We start from the raw sequence: 13,222 nt of genomic DNA, 5'->3' as shown, positions 1-13,222 counted from the left end.
CAGAATAACCCCACACATCTGAAGAAGTGGACTCTAAACCACTATATGCTATAAACCACCATGTGGGTCGTGTGAAGCCGACACTCCCGAGACGCTTTGACATTCCCGCCTGCCTCGCTCGGTTAACATTTTACTTGCAGCGACAGCGCCGTCGGCCTCGCTTTTGCAAACGCATCGAGCGCAAAGGGGAATTCGGAGAAGAGGGATTTTTGCACACTCGAGAGGTGGGAAAAAAAAATAATACAAAGCCCCTCTCCTCAAGGGGGCGGAGCTGGGGCACCGAAGGGGCGGAGCTTTCCCGCCACGCCTCCCCGTGGCTCGTCTTTAACATTTGGAGCTCATTTCTCCTCCCCCGCCTGCTACCCCGCCACCCACCGCTTTGGTCTTCAATTAGCCGCCGACGGTGGAGCAGGGAAGGCGCGCAAGGCTGCAGGCTGCGAGGATGGGGAGGAGCCATGTAAGCAAAACGTGCGGGGCTTATTTATTTTTCTTTAAATAAATAAATAAATAAAAATAAATAAAAAGACCGCAAGCCGCTTCTCCCCACCGAGCTGGGTTCGGCTCTCAGGGTTGTGGGATAGCTTTGGGGGGGGGGGGGGAGCGCACCCGCTCTATGTGGGACGCCAGGGAAATTAACCTGAGATGGAATATTTCCACAGACAGGCAGACAGGCGCACCCGGGGAGCCGTCTGTCTGCGCACACGCGCTGAGTCTGTTTGTGTAATACATATGTAGATATATATATATACTGTAATGCTGGGGCAAGAGTGTGGCGTCTTGAACTCTTTTGCACACTGCCCCCCCTCCTCAGGTTTAACCCCTTCCCCTCTGCAGTCAAACTGTTGCACGCGCGTCGAGGAAGCGGTTTGGAAGGTCTTTAAGTTTAAAGGACTCACTTCTGCTAGAGAATGCCCTGGAGGATTTTGTAAATATGCGTAGTAGGGGGAATTGGTCGCCGTCGTCGTCGTCATCATCATCATCATCATCATCAGATTTTTATTTATTTTTTAATAGGGAGAGAAACTCAACCTGATTTGTGTAGTTCAGGGTTTGTTTGTTTTTTAATGTTTCATAGGCTGGAGAGGAAGGGTGGGGGGAGGGTGGAATGCTAAAATGCAGCCGATTGAATAAAAAGGACGCCGATAAAGCTTGCAGGAGTCTATAAACTAGGGTGGGCGGGGGTGGGTGGGAATCTGAATTACTACCCAGAGGGGTCTCGGAGAAGGGACTTGGTGCGGAGAAAAGCTTCGTATTTCTGCGTAAGCCTCGGTTGCAGCCTGGAGCTGCGAAAAGATAACCTTTCCCTTCACTTAGTCTCTTAGCAGGCAGGGAAGACGCTAAAGCATCTCTTCCCCCTTTTTGAGAAAGCTTTCCTTGTTGTTGTTTTTTGGGGGGGAGGTGTGTTAGGAAAGGAAAGCAAGCAAAGCTGCCTATAAAAGACCCAGCTGCAGCTTGCAGGGGGGGGGGAGAAGATGGGGAGGCTGTCTGTTTCTCTTTTCTATCTCCAGCCAGAATTCCCTCTCCTCCCCCCTTTCTTCTGGAGGAGGAGATAGGAAGAGAAGAGACAGATGTCTAGGTCTTTTTCGTTTGGCCGATCCTGCTTGAAGTGATCACTGCAAGGGCAAGGCAAAAGAACAGGGAGCCTGGGGTGGCTGAGCATTGCGGGTCAACCCAAAAGGGGGAGCATTGTGTGTTTGTCCCTTAGGCTGGGGAGGGACAAGGGCTTTTGTTTCAGAAACCTCACCCCCCCCTCGGTTTGCATCTTCTTTTTTTTGGGAAAACGTAGCTTAGGTTGCTAGAGAGTAGTGATGATTGCAGAACATCTGATTATGCAAGTTGGTCCATGACAATATGCATGCATGTAGACAAGTAACTATATTCTGGCCACATCCTTAGTAATAGCCATAGCCTGCCTGTTCCTGGGACTGCTGGTGAGGGAGATTTGAGGTATCTTTGTAAGCAAGAGAATATTCCTCATTCCTGTGCCCCTCTGGCTCCCAAATATGGGCATATCCTGGCTGAAAAGGCCATTCAGATTGCCTAATTTGTTGGTTGCTGCTGCTGCTGCTGCTGCTGTCTAACCCTGGCTTCCTGTAATACACTGCAGGCAGAACAAAGCTCTGTCACAACTGTGCTTCATGCTTGTCGCCTCCTGTCTGCAAGCAGCTGAATGTTTCCTGCTCGGTATCAGGCAGAAAGGAATGGATGAGACACAATGAGAGATTCAGGTAATGCCACAAAAAATACGTTCGATATGTGTTGATGTGTGAAAGCTGCTGTCGCTGGAGCATTGTCTGTGCATGGCCACTTTGTTGAGCTCTGTTTTCCGTCTGTGGTTGCTTGATTTTTTTTTTTTTTTAAGTGAGAAGTGCTGAGCCCTGGAGTTGATTTACACACTGATTCAAAAGCAAATGAAACTGAAGTAGAAACTAGTTGGTTGTTCATTTTAAATCCCTGCCGAAGGAGGTAGATGTTTGATCATTCGGAAAACAATGTTGGACTGCTATAATTTTTGAGGAAAATTTTTGAAGAATAATTTTTGAAATGATTTTGAAAATAATTTGGGGACAATAACTAAGAAAAAGCATCTTTTGTACCAGGATTCATCTGTTTATAACAACCAATTTTGGTTACTATTACAGACTGATTAAAAAAAACCAGATTATTAGGAAAACAAGTAGGGATAAAATGTCAAGTGTTCACAATAGCTGCAGTATGTGGATCTAATATGCAATTCAGTGACTTTGGAAGCTATTCACCATTTGGAAAATGTTTGAAAACTGGTAAAAGATACGAACGCAGTGGTTTACAGTTGCTGAGGTTGTAGAGATGGAGAACATAAGGGGTGTGTTTAATTAATTTTGTGGCAGAGGATAGGGGTGTGTGTGTGTGTGTATGTGTGTGTGTGTATATATATATATATATATATATATATATATATATATATATATATATATATATAGTCTTTTCATTGTCTATTAAGCTGTTAAGTTTTTTTCACTCACAAGTTTCTGTTTCATTGAATCTACAAACCATGGTCTCTTATTTTGTCCTTGTCCTCTTTCAAAGTGACACTTCTGTATGACAGAATTTTAGTCATTAAACAGAAAAAGGTACTCCAAAAAATTCGCTTTTTTAAAAAAATTCAAGTGTGCCAACTATATGCTATCTCTCTCTCCCTCCCCCTCCCCCCCCATCTTTAAACTCCGGTGAGATAATAGGCTTGCCCGAAGAACCTTGAGAGAATAAAAAATAACATACTACTTTGATCAAATCTGTCACTGATTTCATTTAAGTGTTGAGCTTGTCATTGAGGATATACGTAGGATGACTTTGTTTTGGTTTCTTTAATTATTGTTGTGCAATGAGAACCTTTCTAGGAAAAGAATGTTCTGAAACTTGTTTATAAGACTATTATTCTTAACTCTCTCTAGAACATGAACTAATATGAAACAAAATAGCAACAAAAAAAGGGGGGGGCTCCTTTCCTGTCTTGTACCTTCATTTACAATATTTTTTTAAAAAACTCAGGGGATTGCTCAGCTAAGTGGATAATTTGTAACAGCTGCTGCTTTTCCAAGGTGACATTTCTACAGCTGTCAAGTAAAGCCAAAAGAGAGAAAACTTTGGGTACAATCTGTCAACTATTGCTCCTACCCTGCTAGTATTAAAGTGCATAAGGCTCACCTAAGAAATCCTTGTGGTTCATTGGAAAATGACTTAAAATGGGAATTTATTTGGGTAATGCTGGAAGAAAATTACACAGATTACTTGCTATATGCTCATTAAAAAGTGTGAGAGATTAGCGCACAAGCCCCATATTTAGAAAAAAACCACTTTGTTCATGTTAACATTCTTAGAATGTTGTGAATGCAACTTTAAAAAAAAAACGTACCAACAAAAGTCAACAATTTGATTTAGATTTGTTGTATCTCTATTTCTGGACACTCCTTTATTTGGAAGTTATCCATAGAACTCTTTCATAAAATGCATTCATGTAATGTATAAACGGCTTTGCTAATTCTGATGAAGTTGATACCTGATCTGTGTTTTGTCTTTAAGTCTTGTGCGGTTCTTCCATTTCAAGTTAATAAAATGAACTTTAATAGGATTAAAGGATATCAAGATAAATAACTTAGCAAGCTCCCTAAAGCTAATAAAGATTAGGTTCTCGTCAATGCCTGGAAGAAAACAGCGATAAACTTTTTTCAGGATATACAGTATATGTGCAAGATTTAGTGCGGACATGTTTTCATATATTAAATTATGAAGTTTTGCACATAATGCTAAACCATGGCTTAGTTTCATGTGGGTGCCCTTACCATTCTTTTCCCTCTCTTTTTGTGGTGTGGCCAGAAAGCAATTAAGACTTGTAACCCTAAACGACATATAAGTTATTTAAAATGAAAAAGGATCTCACAGTTTGTGAAAACAAGCCGACTTAAACTGTAATTTATAGTTTGTCTAAATGCCAATATTATGCCAGACTGCATTTGTATGTCATAATAACAATAAGAATTCATATAAGAATAAACAGGCTTTGTGTTAGGAATCATTAGAAAATTTGTGTGTGACCACACTGGGAATACTGAATTGAGTTCAAAAATTGTTCTGCTTCAGAAAAAGATACAGAACAGGTTCAGAAAGTAATAAAATAATAAAATAATAAACTTCCCTTAGAGTAATGGTTTCAACATTTGGAACTTTTAAGCTTATAAGAAAGGTGATTAATGGAAGACATAATCATTGTTTATGGTATAGAGAAATTGGATAGAAATACATTTCTTCCTCTCTTATAATTCCACTGATTATCCAATGAAGCACATTGATAAGTGACTGGTAACTCATGACATACAGAAGGTTATGGGTTCATTACTTCAAGATAATCAATTTCAAAATGGCATTTGGCTGAGTCCTTCATGAATTTGTCTATTATTTGTCTATTATACTGGATCTACCCAGTCATGGACTCTGACTGGGTAGATGCAGGCGGGGTGATGGAGACAGGTCTTGAGAGTGTTATCTGGGAGGAGTTTGATACAGTGACCCCTGAAGACGTGGACAGGATTCTGGGTAGACTTAGCGCAGCCACATGTTTATTGAACCCGTATCCCTCCTGGTTGGTGCTGGCTTCCCGGGAGGTTACACGAGGCTGGCTCCAAAGGATTGTCAACGCTTCTTTGAGAGAAGGTTACTTTCCTGCCGCCTTGAAAGAGGCAGTGGTGAGGCCCCTCCTTAAGAAGCCCTCCTTGGACCCGGCTGTTTTAGTAAATTCTCGTCAAGTCTCCAACCTCCGCTTGGTGGCGAAGGTTGTTGAGAATGTGGTAGTGCGACAGTTTCCCCAGTACCTGGATGAAGCGGTCTATCTCGATCCGTTTCAGTTGGGCTTCAGACCTAGGCATAGCACGGAAACGGCATTGGTCGCATTGGTTGATGATCTCTGGAGGGCTCGGGACAGAGGTTGTTCCTCTGACCTGGTCCTATTAGATTTCTCAGCGGCTTTTGATACCATCGACTATGGTATCATGCTGCGCCAGTTGGAGGGGTTAGGGGTGGGGGGCACCGTGTTACGGTGGTTCTCCTCCTTCCTCTCTAACCGGTCGCAGTTTGTGTTGACGGGGGGCCAGAGGTCGACCCCAAGGCGCCTTGTATGTGGGGTGCCTCGGGTTAGTCCTCTCGCCCCTTCTGTTCAACATTTATGTGAAGCCACTGGTGAGATCATCCGTGGTTTCAGGGTGAAGTATCATCAGTACACTGATGACACTCAGCTGTACATCTCGACCCTGGACCACCCCAATGATGCCCTTGACGTGATGTCCTGGTGTCTGGAGGCTGTACGGATCTGGATGGGGAGAAACAGGCTCAAGCTCAACCCATCCAAGACCGAGTGGCTGTGGCTCCCGGCGTCCCGATATAGTCAGTTGGTGCCATCTCTGGCTATTGGGGGTGAGTCGCTGGCCCCCATGGAGAGGGCTCGCAACTTGGGTGTCCTCCTGGATGCACGGCTGTCTTTAGAAGAACACGTGACGGCCGTGGCCAGGGGACTTCCTATCAGGTTCGCCTGATCCGTCAGTTGCGTCCCTTTCTGGATCGGGACTCCTTGCGCATGGTCACTCATGCTCTCGTCACTTCCTGCCTGGACTACTGTAACACTCTCTACATGGGGCTCCCCTTGAAGAGCACCCGGAGGCTCCAACTGGTCCAGAATGTGGCCGCGCGGGTGATTACGGGAGCGTCATGGCGCTTCCATGTAACACCTCTCCTGAGTGAGCTGCACTGGCTCCCGGTAGTCCTCCGGGTGCGATTCATGATGTTGGTGACCACCTTTAGAGTGCTCCATGGCTTAGGATCTGGATACTTACGAGACTGCCTTCTGCCACCAAGAGCCTCCCATCGGCCAGTATGCTCCCACAGAGAGGGGCTCCTCCGGGTGCCGTCGGCCAAACAATGTCGACTGGCGGCCCCCAGGGGGAGAGCTTTCTCTGTGGGAGCACCTGCCCTCTGGAACGAGCTCCCCCCGGAGATACGGACGATTCTGGATCTATGTACTTTCCGTCGGGCCCTTAAAACTTTTTTATTTCATCAAGTTGGGCTGGCCTAACTCTCCAATGATGTAATTTTAATTTGAATTTTAAATGGGGGATTTTAACTGTCGGGCCAAATTGCTTAATATAGTTTTAAATTGTTTTTAAATTTTGTATTCTATGTTTTTTATCTATGGCTGTTCACTGCCCTGAGTCCTTCGGGAGAAGGGCGGTATATAAATTTAAATATTAAATTAAATTAAATTATTATTAGCACATAATGCCTTAATATTTGTAAAAATAATAAAGGCAGGGTATAAATAAATAGATAAATCAATAACATGATCATTATTTGAAAAAGCATGCTGAAGGACAAAATAGCTAGCTTTTCCATTCATATCCTGCTTCTGGATAGAAGTGTTGTTGGCCACTGGGCAAGCAGAAGGTTCAAATACAACTCTTCAGATGGTTTTAAACTTGCTAGAGACAAATTATGTTTCTGTTGACAATATTCCTTCAAGTACAATCTGTTGAAGTGGGTGAGTGAGACAAAGAAGGGCAAGTGAAAGGCAGCCAAGCAAAAGTGATCGAGCAAGTATGCAAGAGAGACAAGGTGAGAAAAATAGGACAGGAGTGTTGAAAAATAGAGTAGGAGTGTGTAATAGATAATGGACTGGGAATACAGCAAGTGACATCAATGGTCAGGTGATGGGCTAAGAGACCAATGGATCAGGCAATAGATCAAGAATGGGTGAGTGAGTGAGTGAGTGAGTGAGTGAAGGAAATATAAGTGAAAGAGAAAGAGATGAGTGAATAGGAAAGACCAAGCAAATGTCATCAGTGACAAGCAAGTGAGTGAAATTTGGGGAGGGGGGGACTGCAGTACTCGATTCCTGGAGAATCTCTCATTCACCCAGAGAAGAGGTAGAAAACTTCTATCTGCTACCACGGATTTCATTTTGACAGATTGGCAAACCTGCCAGTCAAAACATGCCTCTCACCATCCCCAAACCAACTCCGCATTAGGGAGTGCAATTAGTGGTGGAACCAGTGAAAAAGCCATCAGTATTTTTTTAACTTGTCCCTCTACCATATTTTCATAATGCCTCATGGAGTGAATGAAAGTATGTCTAGAGCCTGACAAGTTCTTATGGAATAAAAGTAGCCAGTAATTTGTTTAGTTCTGTGTGTTCTTTATTTTAATGGTTATATGTTGCTTCTGTTTCAGTTAGAATTCAGGCCCAGTCAGATGGAAACAGCTTCGGTTCTGGTAGTGACATAGTTGTAGAGAATATGTTCCTCTTGATTTGTTTAGACCTCTTAGCAGCATTTGGGATAATTTTCCTTAGTATTTGTCTGGATGGCTTAAAATGGTTGGAAATTGGGATCACTATTAAATAATGGTTTTGTTCCTACCAAAGCAGTTGATCTAGTCGGTGGTTGGAGGGGGATGATTGAGCTCTTTGGAGCCCAGTGTGGTATTCCCCAGAGCTTGGTACTTTTTCCTCTGTTATTGAACATCTGCATGAAACTGCTGGAGGAGATCATTGGTCTGTTCGGATGAGGTTATACATAGCCACCTAGACGAGACCAGAAATGTTGTGGAAGTTCTGAATCGGTGCATAGAGGCTGTATGAATTAAATCCTTACAAGACAGAGTTGCTATTTGTCAGAAAACAATTGAGACATTTATTAACATTGGTCCTGTAAGTTTCAACCAACTCTCCTCAGTTTTTAGAAGTAAGTTATATCAGCTCATTATTTGTGTGGCTATCATGGGTGGTTTATTATTTCTATTGACTTTTTTCAGTTCATAGTATGATGTAATTGTGGTCCACTAACCAGAATCCTACAGATTGAGGCATCTTATAAATAAAAATAAGTAGTCTACAACAAGAGAAAAGGTCCTTTCAGTGTTTGCAAAAGCATTCTAGAACTTTGCCCTGTAGAACATGAAAGCTGTTATATCTAACTTTCATTCACCAACTTATTTTTATTCTGTTAGGACTTTGCCTGTTTAGCATTTGTTGCTTTATGTAATGATTAAGGGTTTGCCAGCATCTTTGTCTGTCTTGTACTTCACTGTACTTTAGAAGATTGTAATTTTAAATAATTAAAATCACCAGCGCAAAATGCACTGAGCTTTGTGCTTTGGTATTTCTGTGATGACATGCTAGTATCCTTCCAGCAATTTCTCAGCCCTTCTCCAGTTAAGAGGAGCATGATACTCTAGCTGTTGAAATACAGTGATGTGCTTGCAAAGTATTGAGACATATAACAACTTAGAAGACATCCAGGGTCCAATTTTGACCAGTTTTGTCTCACCTATGGCTGTTTGTGCTCTAAAACCTACCACACTTCATTTAGCCATTGCCATGGAGTTAAATTAATTTAGTTTCTGTGTAAAAGTCTACCTTAGGCTATTTCAATTACTGAAAAGCTAGATGTGAGCTTGGAGCTTTTCGTTCGTTCGTTTGTTAGTTTAGTACAGATGCATCTCTTCAGACTGCAAAAAAGCCCTTCCATTCTGAGATCTGTTTTGTTCCAGCTTTGGAAGTGCTGCATTGATATTAATTTTCTATGAATATTATTGGGTGGATGGGGATTTTGTTTACTCTGAGAGTTTTATGCCCAAGAGTTACACTATAAAGCAGAATGCTCACAATTTCCTGATAAAAGCCTCTGAATTATGTAAACGTGATTTTAAGGGATGAATGATGTCCAAGGATTAGATGCTATGGCTTTACTGCAGAACTGCTTTCTTTCAAATAATATCCTTTGATGTTGAGCTGGGTACATGGTGCAATAATTTTCTTGGAGTGCCAACCGTCTCCAGGACTGAAGTCAGGATGGCATTTTGTGGAGCGCTAATAAGTGTGGAGGAATGAACATGTAGAAACGGGGCAGAATTTCACAACGGCCAATATCTGTTTAGGAATTTTCGAGGAGCTGTCTGACTGTCATACTTCTAAAGTAGAGATGCCGTCCCAGTGGCCTGATGCAGCAGCCAGCAAGCAGAGAAGTGAGAAGAGAAAGAGTGACAATTTTAATTCTTAGGAGTAGTAAGAAATCAGAGAAACAAAGAGGAGGTTTGGGAACAGCTTCTGCAACATATGAGCCCTTAGTCTTTGATAAGCATTGTTGCAAACCATTCCTGTATGGGTCAAGGGAGCAGTTGCTGCTGCCCCCTGAGGTCTGTGAAGAAAGGGATAAAATTACAGTAACGATTAAAAAAAAAAAAGCAATTGCTATATGACATTTTTGTGGCACGCTTGGCCAGTTTGAAGACTCCAAACCTGCTAGTTGTGCAGATTTTAAAGCAAGTCAATTTCAATCATATCTTTGGAACAGTGTCTGCACTCAATTATTTTACGTAGGTTTGTATTAGGCTGCAAAATTACACTGGAGATGAATGCTGTTTTTGCTGGGTAAAGAGTCATTGGGGCTAAAATTTGATTTAAAGCAGCCTGAGGTCTTTGCATCCCCGGAGGGAAAAAAGCTTCAGTCCCCTGGGTTCTTATGGCATAGTGTGTCTGAGCTGTTTTCTTTCTAGCTCAGCTATAGTGTAAGCTAAATTGGAAAACAGACATTTAATACTGAAGCTTTGCAGGGCTATTTGGGAAATATGTTTTCTGATTGGCAGGAATTGTTGCCTCAGCCCGCCTTCTGGGCTCCAGCCAAGTTTCGAGCTGTTTACAGGTCCTTAAAGGGGAAAGGTGGCACAACAGCTCATAATAATTGCCCTGAATTTGTGGAATATGACAGAGTAAATGTTCATCATTCTGTGAAGTCCACCTTAAAATACCTGATGGATTGATCTTGGCCACTTTGACTGATTGCAGTTGCTTAGTATCCTAGACTGAAGATAGTATAAGGGCCTGTTTGTTTGTTTCTTCTCTTCTATAGGGAGCAAAGCCGTGTGGTGAAATCTTGGACAGCTGATTGGTGTACCGATTTTTTATTTATTTTTTGCTACTGACCATCTCTTTCACTCTGCTGGTTTTCTGAGCTGATTGCAGCCTTCAGAAAAAAAATAAATCCTCCTAGTTGCAAAATTATTAGCATGCTATCCTTTCATGTAAGAGAACATTTTTTTTCAGCGCTACAGACGAACGAATGATGACTTGGTATTTTTGTAGCTACCACTTTACAGCAACTGTTCAGGTTTTTTTTTTTTTTTTTTCCAAACAGCCAAGCAGGTTTTTACAATATATATATGCAGGTTTTGAAGGAACAAAAATCCCCCTATCCTCAGCTTCATGCAATATATATATATATATATATATGCTCAGTCTTTCTGCCCTCTTAGCTGTGCAGGTTTTGTATATATATATATTGCATGAAGCTGAGGATAGGGGGATTTTTGTTCCTTCAAAACCTGCAGAGCTAAGAGGGCAGAAAGACTGAGCAAGATAACAGATTGGCTGCTGCTGATTCTACAGGTAGTGCTCGACTTACAGCCATTTGTTTAGTGACTGTTCCAAGTTACAACAGCACTGAAAAAAGTGATACGACAGTTTTTCACTTATGACTGTTGCAGCAACCCTGTAGTCACGTGATCAAAATTCAGATGCTTGACAACGGGCAAGTATTGCATCCTGGTGTCACGTGATCAATCAGTTTTTGTGATCTTTTGACAAGCAAAGTCAATGGGAAAGCCAGATTCACTTAACAGCCATGTTACCAACTTAACAGCTTCAGTCAATCGCTTAACAGCTGTGTCAAGAAAGGTTGTAACATGGAACAAAACTCACTTAACAACTGTCTTCCTCAGCAGTGGAAATTTTGGGCTCAATTGTGGTTGTAAGTCAAGGACTACCTATACTCCATTTCTAGAAAGAAATCTATCTATGGCTGTTGATTCATTTTGGGAGGTTTAAATTCTGTCAGGAATGTACATTTTAAGATAAAAATTCTAAGGGAATGAAATTGAAACATGTTAGAGACAACTCAGTGGGAAATGTTTTCATTTATTTTTGCTCACAGTTTTTACAGTAACTTCTTTTTACTGCAAGTGAAATGTAAATAACTTTTTTTTATTTTCAATATTTGGGGAAGCATGTCCTTGTTTACTATATATACAAGAAAAGGCACAATTAATGAACGAGACAGAGGTACCAGCAGGAGTGTGTGGGTGTAGATAAAACAATCCATTGAAGACTAGGTACATAGATAGTGATGAATACTGACTAGGAGAATGGAAAACTTCTTTGGAAAGAGGAAAAAATGGAAGCAGGCTTTGTGGAGGAAAGTATTGGCAATGGCTAGTTATGAGAGGCATGCTTGTAGAGTTCAAGCTCTTTTAAATTAAATAGTTATTTTTTTCATATGGTTGGCATGATTCTAATGTAATCTGGGAAGACAGAAAAATATTTGGTATGATGGCCACTTTTTAGGGTGTGGGCTAGTGTTAGATTCTGAATTTGTGGGGTATTTTGGTTGGAGCACAACTGAGCTTTAAAATCAGTAAATCTATAGAAAAAACAATTTTATTTTTTCTTTCTGTATTGGCTAGACTGCAATTTGTGATTTCTTGCACTAATTGTAAAACCTGGTCTATAGTATCTGGGTTCACAAAACATGGGTAGGCCAAGCAGAGCAATGGAAGTGGGAAGTAATAGTTCAGTAGTATCTGGAAAGATGCAGATTTCCCATACCTCTTAATCTTTAACCGAATTATACAGCGACCAACAAATTGCCTCTGGAGTGTTCACAGGCAGGAGATGGAAGCTTATTACTCTTTCCCCATGGTTGCTTTGCAACTGGTATTTGGAGGCATGGAGGTAACATTGATTCTTCAGTATTAATGGTCATTGATAGACTTGTCCAAGTGAATTTATTCACACCTTTTTAAAAGACATTCAAGTTGGAGATCATCCCCATGCCTTGTGTCTATGGAGATTCTCAATCGTCCAGATCATGGTTGTCCCAAAGATGCTGTTCAAAAGGCAACTGGCCAAACAAATGCAATTACAACCTTAATTGTTCACTCTTGGAACTAAAAGCACCTCTCATTCATGTATATATGCATAACTACTATCTTAAAGGCTGGATGGCCAAGTTATGTTTGGAAGACCCTTTATGCATTGTATATTGTTCTGTGTGATTGGCTACATTTGCCATACCTTTATTTATATGCATACCAATCAGTGCATGGCTTGTACCATCTTGGAAGTCTTTCTCACATCTCCTGGTACTGTTTTATAGATAACTGTTGCCCCATTTTGTTCTTATGGGACTTTTCTGATGTTTGTGGAGCCATCTTTCGTTGTGAAAAACTATGTCTTTGCATACTTTGTTGTGCCTTCCTTGAAGTCATTCACATGCTGTGTAAGCACACCTGATACAAATTCTGCCCTTTTGGTCTGTATAGAGTCCCATCTTCTTCACCTTTCAAATATATGGCAATTATTAATGGCAGTTATTCTAATAGTGGTTGACATGGTTTGAACACATGCAAACAGCATCATAAACATGTCACATACAGTATAATTAAGTCAGTATCCAAAATGCCCCACTGCTTTTATATCCCATCCCTATGAACTAAACATTGAGTTGATTTCATCTAACTTGGGAGAAGCAGCACATTTGCATTAATGCTCCTATTGACAACTCGCCCAAATCCATTCGCCCATCAATTAATTTACTTTGAAAAGCTGAGAAATGTTTAATGAAAATTAATTCAAAGAACTAGTTAA

General features: G+C 41.3%; 1 non-coding gene across 1 annotated transcript in view; it reads left to right on the top strand.

The window, feature by feature from the left end:
• The first annotated feature begins 337 nt into the window (after positions 1–337).
• LOC117674769 (uncharacterized) overlaps positions 338–13,222 on the top strand; it is a 30,554-nt gene continuing 17,669 nt past the window's right edge. The window contains exons 1-2 of the transcript XR_015733259.1: positions 338–457; positions 2,108–2,228. This is a non-coding gene — a transcript (uncharacterized LOC117674769). The remainder of the gene's footprint in view (positions 458–2,107; positions 2,229–13,222) is intronic.

The sequence above is a fragment of the Pantherophis guttatus genome, chromosome 3 (assembly GCF_059756535.1).
Source record: "Pantherophis guttatus breed Tessera chromosome 3, ASM5975653v1, whole genome shotgun sequence".
Taxonomy (NCBI): Eukaryota; Metazoa; Chordata; class Lepidosauria; order Squamata; family Colubridae; genus Pantherophis; species Pantherophis guttatus.
The sequence above is the reverse complement of the archived record's forward strand: the minus strand, read 5'-3'. Positions and strand labels throughout refer to the sequence as shown.